Here is a 14,377-nt window from a genome sequence, read left to right on the forward strand (position 1 = left end):
CTATAGTCTAGTCTATAGTCTAGTCTATAGTCTAGTCTATAGTCTAGTCTATAGTCTAGTCTATAGTCTAGTCTATAGTCTAGTCTATGGTCCAGTCTATAGTCTAGTTTATAGTGTAGTTTATAGTCCAGTTTACAGTCTAGACTACAATCTAGTCTATAGTCCAGTTGATAGTCTAGTCTATAGTCTAGTCTGTTGTATACTCTTTAGTCTTATCTATAGTCTAGTATATAGTCTAATCTATTGTCTAGTCTGTAGTCTATTCTATAGCCTAGTCTACAGTCTAGCCTATAGTATAGTAGTAGTGTAGCCTATAATGTGTACGCATATCTGGTCCGTGGTCTGAACTATAGTTTGCACTATAATTCGATTTCAGGTTAAGTTTTCTGCTTAAGAATATCCTTGTTAACACGCAATTGTTGCAGCCACTACTGCCAACAAGTCATAAACCGAAAAACATCAAATTGTATTAGAATTTTTACAAAAGTAACAGACATGTTAAAACTTTTGTTTAAATAAAAAAAAATACACACATGAAGAGTATAAAAACCGTAAAAGTCATGTAAGAACAACAAAAAAGTATTACAATCATATTTTCAGCAAACAACAACAAGATTCAGTAAAAGAAATCACTGAGCTGTGACACAGATAGAAACGTGCAAAGTGTTGCTAACACATATAATTTATATAATTTAGACATAAATACAAACATATAAATATACATATAAAAAACGGCAACAACAAGTGAAATAAATTTATAAAATTTTGTAATATAAAAGAGCATATAATAATATGAATATATGAATGTGTTTGTAAAATAAATGTGTAACATTATATGGTGTTTACAAAAGAAATTTGAATAAAAAACAACACAACTCTCACTCATAGAAATAGCAAAGCATACAAATGATAATTGCATTTGTATAAGTGTAAAAACATTTGAAAGGTGTGTTATAATAATAAAATATAGAAAAAGAAAAGCAAGATTACGAGACAGACTGACAGACAAACTTAAAATCATTTGTTGAAAAGTTAAGAAGATCAACATCATGCTGCTGCTGTTAATGGTGATGATGCTGTACTAAATACCAGACAAAGTTTTTAAACAGGATTAAAATTGCAATGTTTAAAGTAAACAACAACTACGATTAGTGGAGAGGAAGTATGCTTTATATTTATTTATCTGCTTTTAAATAAAAAACGAGGATAAACATGTTCAACGGTAAGTGAAATTTTAGCAAATATTTTATTTATTATAAAAATCTGTTTTTTGTAAATAAAGAAATTTTGGATAAATTTGTTTTAAACGAAGTTTAATTGGCAATTAGCAAATATTTTTCAATAACAAATAAACTGTTTCTTTTTTTGGCAAATCAAAGCATGTAATAACAAAAAGGCAAAGGCAACATGTTTATAACTTAAATTGTTGTGCAGCAAAATTGTAAAGATAATACTTTGAACTAAAATTGTACTAGAACTAAAACTGAACTATAACTGAACTAGAACTGAACAAGAACTGAACTAGAACTGAACTAAAACTGAACTAGAGCTGAATTAAAACTGAAGTAAAACTGAACTAGAACTGAACTAGAACTGAACTAGAACTGAACTAGAACTGAACTAGAACTGAACTAGAACTGAACTAGAACTGAACTAGAACTGAACTCGAACTGAACTAGAACTGAACTAGAACTGAACTAGAACTGAACTAGAACTGAACTAGAACTGAACTAGAACTGAACTAGAACTGAACTAGAACTGAACTAGAACTGAACTAGAACTGAACTAGAACTGAACTAGAACTGAACTAGAACTGAATTAGAACTGAACTAGAACTGAACTAGAACTAGAACTGAACTAGAACTAGAACTGAACTAGAACTAAACTAGAACTAAACTAGAACTAAACTAGAACTGAACTAGAACTAGAACTGAACTAGAACTGTTCTAGAACTGAAAAATAAAAAAATATAGTCTGCATTAGTCTTTGGAGTCTACTAAAGTTTTGTCTATTGCCACGACTTTTGTTCGATATATAATCTAGTCTATAGCTCCATTTTTGGTCTTTTTTTCTCGCCTGTAATAGAAACAATTATTTTGTATTTTTCTCTTGTTAAACTTTATTTTTCGTTTAGTCTTTTAAATTGCTATTTAAACATTGCTGCTGAGAAACATTTTAAGTGGTTAGTTTCTTTCTTTACTTAATCACTATTATTGACCTTTTTAATTTAATTACATTTCTGTATACACTTTTATTATTTCTGTTGTCGTTTTGTATTGTTTGCCTAGTTTTTTTTCCCAAGTTTGTATTAACAAGATTTTTCCAAAAAAAAAAAAATATATATATTTATCTTTAAAGTTCAAAATACCAAAACGAAGGTGAAAACATCAGGCAAATGAAAGGTCAAAAAGCTAAGTTATTTTTTCCGTTTATTTGTTTATTTTCATTTCTCACATAATTCAATATACCACTCCTTACAAAAAGAAATCTAACAAATTTTTAAAGGAACGATATCCAGGCGGGTTTCATCATTAATAAAAAGTAAATTTCTATAAAACTTGCCTTGCTACAAATATTATTATACAGCCATTGGCTTTTCTTTAATGTTTTCACATTCTGTAAAGGAGGCTCTTTTGCTACAATAAGCATGCATGTAGCTAAAAGCAAACAAATGGAAAAAGTGTATTAACCTGTCATAAAGCGTTACAGAGTGGGCTTACATACACGTGAACTGTTTGCCTACTCCCTGTGGATACTGTTTGAAAAAAACGGCAGCCAGCCATGGCCAGGCAAAGATGAAACCAATGTGAATATATGAGAATTTATTTTTTTATATTTTATATGCTTTGGCTGCTAAGTAAGAATTTTCTAATAAAAATACATAAACACACACTTGCATACTTTTAGGCTTTTGTTGTTATGTGTATTTTCTCTTTGCATACTTAAGTAGATAGCTAGATGGAAAGTGTCGTTAATATATATGTATATGTAGAATACATTAAGGCTGTTTTTATTATAATCTGTTTTAATTATGTTTTTAAGCCATTTTCTTTATAAAGGAAATAAAACAGAAAATGAACATTAAATGCAAATTAAAGTAACCAAGACTAAGTACTAGCAACCAGAAGAACAAGAAGTATCATTGCTTGATAAAATTTTGTTCAACAATTATGTTTAAATTACAATTTTTAATTAGTCTGCTAATTTTTTTATGAAACACAAACTTTAGCACTTTATAAAAAAGGTAATTTATAAATAAATTTGAAAAAGATATAAAAAAGATTATAGTTAGTGTTTCCAATCTAAAAAAATTCCTAGAAGGAGGGTTTTAGTTTGGCAGTATAAAAATAAAATACTAAAACACGTAGCCTAAATTATCAGCACTGTAGATGGTATGTTAAGAAAATATTAGTCGAACAAAAGCAAGAAAAAAAGAAAAGTAATAATTTATTTTATATTTCATTGTTACTGCCACAGTGACGGACTGACGGACAAACAAGCAGCACAATTTGCTTAAGAAGGCCAATATATATTATAGACTATAATGGGCCGAAAAATATATTGTTCTTAGCTTTTAACAATAAAATTGTAAGAACAACAATAACAGTCAAGAACGACAACAACATTGAAAGTACTCGAAATATTACACTTATAATTTCCTGGGGAGCCATTTTCACGCACAATTTGAATATGACCACCTACACACACACACACACAAAAAGCATGACTACCTTACAGCAACAACAACAATTTAGCAGTTAAGAAAAAACAATAATAACAAAAAAAAATCTTAATAAGATATTCAACAAAAGAAATCATCATTTTATTTTATTTTCTTTACAAGTTTAAGCTGCCTACAAACTTAAAGTGTAGCCTACCTTTAGGCTAATAAACATATACACACAAAAAATGTTTAAATATTGTCCAGCCTTAAGACGAAAATGTATGAAAAAAATGTTGTATATAAAAATATATACAACAATCTATAGAACTGTATAAATATTTGCCAAAATTAAACTTAACACAATAAAGGCAAAATAATAAACATATTTTTTTCATACTTACTTAGTCCTTTTATCAAGGATTTATTTTTTTTTCATTTTCTTTCTTGTACAAATATTTTATACGATTGATTTATCTACAGCATTTAGTACACATCATTGGTTTTAATGGCAAATTTAATTAAATTAAATTGAAATTATTTTCCCAACACAGACATTTATTGTGTGAATTGTTTGAGTTGTTATGATTTATTGCTGAGATTTTTTGTTCGGAGAAATATAAAAAGAAAAGATAAATATAGTAGGTTAAGGATAATTTTATAGGAAATAGTGTTTGGCATAATAATGTGAGCAATTGTGAGAGAAATTGTAATGGTACTTAAAATCAATATGATAAATCAATTAAATTTGTATGAATGGGAATGAAGTAGAATCGTTTAGTTTGAAGGTAAATTATGAACAAAAATTAAAAAAAATAGATGTTGATTTAACAAATGCACTAGAATTTATGAACTTTTTAAAGCTTCTAGTCTGCACTATAGTCTTGACTATATTTTACTCTAGTCGTTAGTTTAGTCTTTAGTCTAGTTTTTAGTATAATCTATAGTCTAGTCTATAGTGTAGTCTGTAGTGTAGTCTGTAGTGTAGTCTGTAGTGTAGTCTGTAGTGTAGTTTATAGTCTAGTCTATAGTCTAGTCTATAGTCTAGTCTATAGTCTAGTCTATAGTCTAGTCTATAGTCTAGTCTATAGTCTAGTCTATAGTCTAGTCTATAGTCTAGTCTATAGTCTAGTCTATAGTCTAGTCTATAGTCTAGTCTATAGTCTAGTCTATAGTCAAGTTTATAGCCTAGTCTTTTGTCTAGTCTTTAGTCTAGTCTTTAGTCTAGTCTATAGCCCAGTTTATAGTCTAGTCTAAAGTTTAGTCTATAGTCTAGTCTATAGTCTAGTCTATAGTCTAATCTATAGTCTAGTCTATAGTCTAGTCTATAGTCTAGTCTATAGTCTAGTCTATAGTCTAGTCTATAGTCTAGTCTATAGTCTAGTCTATAGTCTAGTCTATAGTCTAGTCTATAGTCTAGTCTATAGTCTAGTCTATAGTCTAGTCTATAGTCTAGTCTGTAGTCCAGTCTATAGTCTAGTCTATAGTCTAGTCTATAGTCTAGTCTACTCTATAGTCTAGACTATAGTCATGTTTATTCTGGTATTTTTATAAACTTTAAACTATTGACAGTTTAGATCAGACTTCATTATTTTGATGAAAACTTCATGATGGTAATGAAATCATTATTATTTTAGGAAAAACATCTCTCTGCTAATGAAAATTTCATTATTGTAATGAATACTTAATTTTTCTTATTTCATTTTATTTTTTGACGAATATTTTTTTACGAATATTTCAGTATTTTATTAAAAACGTATTGTCTTTCTTAAACAAAAATTTTAAAATCTTGTAAAATTTTTAAAAATAATTATGTTTCTTTTATTAAGATATTTTAAAATCTTGTAAAATTTGTAAAAAGAATTATGTTTCTTTTATTAAGAAATCTCGTTTTGTTTCACTTATCAAAATAAATGGTCTTAATTTAAATATTGCAGAATTTGCTTAAACTTTCCATTAATCACTATTTCTTTAAGAAAAAATTAAAGAATTTCCACAAAAACTTCTAAGATTTCAATTTGAAACATTTTGTAGTAATAAATAAACTTAACAAAAGTCCTTAGACTTTAAATAACAAAATAACAGACTTCTTAATTTCCCTCTTGAAACTTTATTTCCCCCAGAGATTTAATAAATATTAATGCGTAAATTGCGTTTTAAAGATTATAAAATACTACTAAATATAGTACAATAACTGTTTGGTAACTGTTGGCAACCATTGGTAGACAAATTAAATTTCTCATTTTGTAGTTGTTGTTGTTTTAACTTAGATACCTATAAAAGAAAAAAGGGTCCAAGATATAATATAAATACTAAAAATACTTACTCTCTCAGACATACATAAGAGTTATAATAAGCATAAGCAGCAGGACAAAGAAAAGCAATTCATTAAAAATTTAAAGCATCATTAAATGTACAATCAACATAATCATTATAACAATAAAGTTAATTATATAAAAGCTATAAATAAAGAAAACTAAGAAAAAAAGAGGAGGAAAGGGGGACACAAAACAGGACAAGAGCCAAGAGTCTAATAGGTCAAAAAGGAGTAAAAGGAAATAATAAAAGTGACAAATAAATTTATTATACGGAAAAGAAAATATGAAAATAAAACTTAATTTTGTAAGCTTTTGCTTTGTTAAAAAAAGCGTAAATCATTTTTTATAGTTTTAACAAATAAAGAGAAAAAATCAATTTGTTAAATAGAGTAGAGAGTCTTAGTAATGTAAAGGAAAGAATTTATTTATTGTAGTTTTTTTTTTTGCATATTTCAAGTATGATAATGGAGAAAATGTTGTGTTGTAATTTTTCTTGTTGTTGCAGTTTTTGTTATGTATTCTTTAATAAAGTAAAATGAATGAACGAAGATGAAGAATAATACATTGCACAAGAGGATAAAATACTTAAAAGCGACTTAATATGTATATAAATGAAGAGAATACAAATGTGCTTAAGTATGCATGTACAATGTACAAAAACATTTTACAACAATAAAGATGAACATACCTATGAAAACTTACATACATGATATTTATATACATATATGCAAGCATATGTTAAGAATTACACCAATCTACTCATATTCATATAATTGAACACACAGTTGGAATTGTATTGCATAAGCGGCTTCATTAAATGTATTCATTATTTTAATGAAAACTTTAATTGTTTGTTGAAAAGTTTAATTTACTGATAAAAGCTTCAGTTTAAAAAAAATATGAAATAATTTTTTAAAACATAATTTAAACAAATAAAGTTTATGTTATATAATGAAAACTTAAGATTTTTAGTTATTCCAAGTATTATATAAAAAACTTATATTGAAAGCTTTCTGGTAAAAGTCTCAGTTTTATAATGAACTCACTATTTTTCAATTGAAAGCTTCTGAAGCTTCAATTTGATTTCCTAAAGAAAAGTTGAGCTTTTTTTAAAGCATAAATTTCGAATAAAAACTTGATGATAGATGACACATTCTAATGAAAGCTTTGGAATGCTAAATAAAGTTTTGACTTTCTATTGAAAGTTTTGGCTTTCTATTAAAAGCTTTGGCTCTCTAGTGAAAGCTTTGACTTTCTAGTGAAGGCCTTGGCTTTCTAGTGAAAGCTTTGGCTTTTTTATGAAAGCATTCTAATGAACTTTAATAAAATGTTTAATTTTCTAATAAGAACTGTAGTTTTTTATGAAAGCTTTAGAATTATCAGTTTATATATCTATTTCAGAAAAATGTCATTGAAATTCTTTATCGATGTTGTTCGTGACATAATTTACAACAAAAATTTTTGCTTAGAAATTACTTTTATTATAAACAACTGGTCGAAAATTTCCTGCAGGGTATTAAGAAAGAAAAACAAAGAGAATTATTTAGAAAAAAGTAATATTCACACAAACACCCGAATCACAATAACTATACACTGTTACACTAAAAAAGCATACCTTTACCTCGACAGCTTAGGTGTATGTAAATTACAGTGTGGAGCAAAATAATAGAAAATAACAAAATATGAGTTATGAAATTGTTTTTTATCCTTAGTAAAATAGTTTTATTTAATGCGTATCTTGTTAAGAAGTATTTTTAGACAAATTTCACTATATTTTTGTCCTTCACTGTTTACAAGTGAACTACTTTAACGTGTTATCACTTGAAAGTGACATAAAGTGAAAAAATATATAACTAACGAGCTGTTGCTTTTTGACTAAATGCATTTATTTCTTTCCTTGTTGTTGTTGCTGTTTGTTGCATTCTCCCTCTTTGTATGGTAAAACAATCCTGATGAAAATATGCATAAAGAAAAAAAGCAATAGATGCGTGATATACTACAACACACACTGACACAGGCATGTATACATATGTAAATATGTTATACATCTGTTTGTGCATGAAAAAAAAGCAAATATATTTGCATATTTGTGAGGGTAACAAAAAATATAAATAATAAAGCATACATTAAGGAGGGTACAAAAAAAACAATGAAAAATAACACAAGTATACTTTAAAATATACAAAGAGTGGCAAATATTTTACTTAAAAAGCAACAAAACTTTCATACGGGTAACGTTTACAAATAGTAAATTACTATTTAAGTAAATTATCTACTTGATTTACATAATAAACTACCTTTTTTAGCTGCATAATATTACAAATACATATAAGAGGTTAAATCTATTATGTTGCATATAAAATTGTGCATTTTGCAGTTAGCATTTAAAATCCCCTTTAATTTTAAATAAATTACTTAAATTCACATTGAAAATATAACGTCATATTATGTAAAACAGAAAAAAACTCACGTAATGGTAGTTTAATGGAATATGATAAAGGAAAATATAAAAATGTAACAACTAACTCAGCTAATACTTAATCTAATTATAAAAACAGCATAGCATTTAAGCCATCATGTAAAATGTTGTGGATAAAACAACAGCAGCAAAGGAGTATTTATGTTTTTTTTTTATTATTCATCTATTTAAATAACATTTTATTTTATTTTTACAAGGTTTGTAATAGCAACGCCTGCTGTTTGCTGGCTTATTTGCTTAACTGCACACATTAAAACAGGGATAATGAAAAGGATAACAAAAATGGCAGATTTTGTAATAGAATAATTAAAATTAAAAATTATTTTTATGTCGATAATAACTGCATTTGTTGGGCAACTTGTTTTATTGTTATTTTTTCTGGAGTTTATTATTTTATTGTTTTTTTATTTAGTTAATAGATTTTAATGTGTTTTTAATTTAATTGAATTTGTTAAAATTTTAAAATTGTTTTATTAGTTACCCTACATGTGGTAAGAATAATTCGAAGCTCAATTGTCCAATCAGTGTTGTAAGCTTCTAACCTAGTATGTCGTAATGTTTTATTATTTATTTGTTTTTATTTCAAAACATTTTATTTGAAAAAAATTTAAGACATACAACTATACGACAACGACTGTGAATAGGACAAATATTTTTTTGCTAATATTTTGGTGGCTTAAAAGAAATATTTAAAAAATTTAAAATGTTTCATTATATTCAAAATTCGAACATAATTTCAAAATTCAAAAATAACTTTTTTCTGTAAAATAAGAATTAATTGTTAGAGATTTTTTCGAAATTTTGAACATGATTTTGAAATTCAAAATTAACTTTTTTCTCTAAAAAAATAAATCTTACATTAATTTTTATAAATTTTAATGAAATAGTTCAACATTATGAATATTTTTCAATATTCGAAGATATTTTAGAAATTCGCAAAAATTTTCGCAAAATTCGAACATAATTTTGAAAAGAAATCGATTGTTTTATTTACTTTAATGAAATTTTGTGACTTTTGTAGTATTTTCGAAAATTTAGGAATTTTTTTTTGTTTTTAGAATTTTTGAAACTTCGAACTTGATTTCAAAACTCTAAAATAATATTTTAATCTAAAAAAACATTTTATTTAATAAATTTTGTATAAAATTTAAATAAATTTTGTATAAATGAAGTATTTTTGAAAATTCAAACATAATTTCGATATTTGTACTTTTTTCGAAAATTTTTAGAATTTTGACAATGTTTGAATATTCGAATTTGGAATTGAAAATAAAATTTCGTATTTTTTATGTCAATATTTCATATTTAAATTTGCAAATTAATTATTTATCTTAAATATTTAAGACATTTAGTTTAAGTTCAAAAATTCGAACTTAATTTCGAAAATTCAAAAAATTGTGTCAAAATAGTTTTTTTTACTATTTTTAATAATTAACATATTCCAATAAGTATTCTCTGTTTGTTTAACAATGTTTGGAAGATTTTTCTAAAGTTCGAAAATTCGAATTTAATTTCGAAAATTCATAAACTTCTCAATATATGTTTTTTTTTACTATTTTTATTAATTAACATAAAAAATTTGAATACTCTGTGTTTATTTAGACGTGTTTAGGATATTTTGCTTAAGTTCGAAAATTCGAATTTAATTTCGAAAATTTAAAAAATTTTCAAACATTTTTTTTCTTTTAAAAATAATAAATTTTTGTTTGTTATGAACATTTTTAAGATATTTTCCTATGTTCGAAAATTCGAACTTAATTTCGAAATTCTAAAATATAACTTAAAAATGGAAAATTAAAATTTCTGACAACAAATCATGCATTACTGATTATTTTCTACAAATTAACCAAATAACTTCCAATTATAACAAATTAATAAAATAATTTATTTCGAAAAAATAAAATTTATATTCTAATTAAATTTCTAAATTCTTTTTCATAACCAGCAGCTAGAATTCTAATTATAATTTTTAATTGTGAGTAAAAAAAAAACAAATATTTACTTAAAATATTCCACAAGCAAATAATTAAGCATAAACAAACATATTTGCCATAGATTATATGCAAAACATTTAAAATGCAAAAGCCTAAAGAAGTAAACAAATTGAAGTTATTAAAGCAAAATAATTACAATTCTTTAAGCCAGCTAAACAACAAAAAAATTTTAAAAATATTTCTCAAACATTTTTACTAAAAAGACAAACAAAATTTAAACATAGATTAAAATTAAGAAAAAATTTTATTTGAGGAAGAAAAAAATATAAAACACAATTTAAATATTGTTTAAAAATATTGTGAAATCTATCATTTCTTTTTTTTGTTGTGTCAATATTTAATATTTTTATTATTGTCATAAGCCTTAAAATATACATAAATATTATTGTTATGTATATATGATGATATTTTATGACAAATGTATAGTATATGTTTGAGGGATGGATTGTTACTGGTGTGCTGTGGCGTTGTTATGCTATTTCTTTTTATAAATTTTAATTTTCAAACCGGAAAAATAGTCCTTGTGCATGTGTGTATGCTACAAATTTCATTGAAATACATACATATATTTTTTTATAACTTCAATACTGCTGATGTGTCTTTCATTTCATATACAATATTGCTTTTTGTTATTGTATATTAATATTTTCTTTTCTGTTTTTATGAACAGAAATAAAAATTTGCATAATGTTTATTTAGTTGTTATTAAAAAATGCAGTTTATGTGGTAAATAACCATTTTTAAAATATATATTAAAATAAAATGAACATTTAAGGTTTAAAAAAAAAATTCCACAAAGTACAAAAGTAAAAGCAGTTGGGAAGAAAGAACGTCAGAAGGAAGGAAGTTAGGGGATCTAGGAAATAAAATTTTGAATATAAATAAATGAAATTAAGTGACACTAATTTATGAAATATAATATTTTATTTCCTTTTATCTCACTCCCTCTAAAAACAAAAATTTTAAAAACCTAAGCCTACTTTAAGTGTGATAAAAGCTATAAAATTGATTGCCTACTTTTAGGAGAGTTTTATATTAAATATGTAAGAAAATATTTCAATTGCTTCTGTTTGAAAAAATATAAGTAGATTTAGCAGATCAATAAAATAATATATAAAATTTACTTTCTCTAGTTTAGCTTAAAAAAAAGTAATATTTCATTTTTAAGAGACAGTTTTATTCTCAATACTTTTCTACACAACATGACTTAGAAGTCATTCAAGCATTTAGCCATATTTTTTGAAATATGTCAACATGGCAAAGCTACCACAGCAAAAAAAATCCTTATACTTGTTCTAGCCTATAAAACAAAGTCTTAACTTTTCTTTATGCCAAAGAAATGTGATTTATTTATTTGCTTTAATAAATCTTCTACAATATTCTTTAAAGAAAAATTTAATTTAAATTTATTTCTGGCATTTTGCTAGCAACTAGTGTGTGTGTGTGTGTGTGCATTCACTGACACCCTAGTTTTATGCTACAGTTTTAATAATGCATAAATTTAAGCTGACCAAAATACGTGTTGCATGTATGGCATTTTTACCAACATGTTCATTATTAATATAAAATGAGACACAAACCAGAAAAAAACAGAGTCGAAAAAAAAGCAAAACACAAACTCATATATAAAAACCAAATGTTTTTGGTGCCAAGTATTTAACAGTCTGAATAAAAATATTAGGTATACTTTTAGGGGTATTATTTTGTGTACTACTCTTTTAAGTTAAAAATGAACAAATGTTGCCTTCTATTAACTGTTCAGTTAAGAAAATACCGCTAAAATTTGTTTAGAATAGAAAACTGTCTATTTTCCTTTTATAAACAGCTTTAAGGCTTTGAAATGTTAACGAAATGGCAAATATTTTTTTATGCAAATTAAAACATGAATTTTCTTTTTAAGTTTACTTTTGAATCATATATTGATAATACTCTTTTTTCACAAACAATTTACCATAGGCAAATTTTTAAAAATTTGTTAATTCCGTAGCAACATGCTACAGGTTTTGAATAACACAGTATTCTAATGTAGCATACAGACAAAAAAAAAGAAAACTAAGAAGAAAAAACAAATTATTGAAAAATTTATTTTTTCAAAAAGGCCTATAAATATGCAACATATTTCGTTGAAATTTATATATGAAAAACAAAGCCTAAATGTAGGCAATATAAAAAATTCAAAAGTATAACGATGTTTAGAAAATGACGGTCTTATTCATAACAATTTATCACAGGTTTATAAGACAATTTTTCATACAAAATTTGTTCAATAAACTTTTGATAAATTGTTATGAATAAGACAGTTAATGTTTAAAAATTTATTTTGAATTTTTGAAAAAAACTCAAAATACTAAAAATGTTTTTAATTTTTGGCCCACTGTCTCCACAGTTCTCATAAACTTCAAGTGCCACAATGAATACTTATTCTTTGTTCTTTTTTTTCTCCCATATATTTTTTATACATTTTTTTCTCTGTATTAAATTCACATATTGTATAAAGCCAAATAACCAACCAACCTAGTCCCCTTCTAGATCCTCATGCCCGAAGAGCTCTTGTTTGACCGACAATATCCTGCAAAACCACACATTTGAACAAGAAAAAATGGAAGGAAGCGCTTCTTTGGTTCGGATTGTGTATGTGTGGTAATGTATGTTTGGGTGTAATGTGGCTTGTATGACCGGTATAAAGAAAAAAAATTAAAAATGGCGCATGAATTTTTCAAAAAAAAAAAAAAAAAAAAAGAAAACACAACACTCAAATATAAAATAGAGTTTGTTATTTTTTTTATAATATAATTTATGCAAAATGTTCAAGTACTAGCACTGCAATTGTGCTCCACTCTAGACCAAACTGATTGCAGTAGTAGTGGCTCTCGTGTTATAAAAAATTTTAAGGGAAAAAAATAAATGAAGATGAATATTTAAATAGTAGTTTGTAGAGTAATAGTATGTTTTAGTTTGGTTCAAGAAATATACTCTAGATTTATAAGAGTTTTTTTTTTTGGTTTAAGTTTAAAAGAATTTCGTGTGTGAAAACTTTTGTTAACAATTTTGTAAACTATTTGCAAAAGGAATTTTTTGAAAAATCAGTTACAGCATGTAAATTTTTAAGAACTTGAAGTTTCATAAATAATAAATTACTAAAATTTAAAGAGTATCGCATTCACATTATAACACTTAAACTTTACACATGGTTTAATTAAAACCATTAATAACATATAGTCTCTTTAAAACAATTGCTCTCTTTTAAGTTATGTCTTTAAACAATGAAATATTATTAAAACTTATTTCATGTAATAATAATTGTATAAAATATACCTCTCTTTAGAACTCTTTTTTGATCACCTTATTTCTCACCTAAAAACTTTAATATTTATTTGTTTACATTTGTTGCTTATATATATTTTTTAATTCAAATACATATTTGACCATTCTTTTGTAAACAAAAAATATTTTCTATTCGCTGCCAATATAAATAAATATTTTCCCAAGAATTGTTTGTTAATTAACAAACATATTTCAAATTCATTAGGCATATTTTCACAAAATCTAATTGACGTGACATTTAAAATGAATCACCGTGGGTGGTATGAAAAGTAAATAGAAAATAATAAAAAAACGTCCGTAGAAACATGTTGCACTTTTTGAATAAGACAGTATACTAATGTAAGTATGCGTACAAAAAATAAAAAACTAAGAAAAAAAAAATAATTGAAAAACTATATATTTTTTTAAAAGGCCTATAAATATGCAACATATTTGTTGAAATTTTGAAATAATGAAAACAAAGCCAAAAACTAGGCAATATAAAAAAAATAATTCTAGTCTATAGTCTAGTCTATAGTCCAGTCTATAGTCTAGTCTATAGTCTAGTCTATAGTCTAGTCTATAGTCTAGTCTATAGTGTAGTCTATAGTCTAGTCTATAG

At 25.3% G+C, this 14,377-nt stretch overlaps 1 protein-coding gene across 2 annotated transcripts in view; it reads left to right on the forward strand.

The window, feature by feature from the left end:
- The window catches only part of LOC111682682 (serine-rich adhesin for platelets), a 33,028-nt gene that overhangs the window by 1,404 nt on the left and 17,247 nt on the right, over nt 1-14,377 (forward strand). For both annotated transcript variants that reach the window (XM_046951717.1, XM_046951718.1), the window contains exon 2: nt 601-1,222. The gene's annotated coding sequence lies outside the window, so the exon portion shown is untranslated. The remainder of the gene's footprint in view (nt 1-600; nt 1,223-14,377) is intronic.

Source organism: Lucilia cuprina, chromosome 5 (assembly GCF_022045245.1).
Source record: "Lucilia cuprina isolate Lc7/37 chromosome 5, ASM2204524v1, whole genome shotgun sequence".
Taxonomy (NCBI): Eukaryota; Metazoa; Arthropoda; class Insecta; order Diptera; family Calliphoridae; genus Lucilia; species Lucilia cuprina.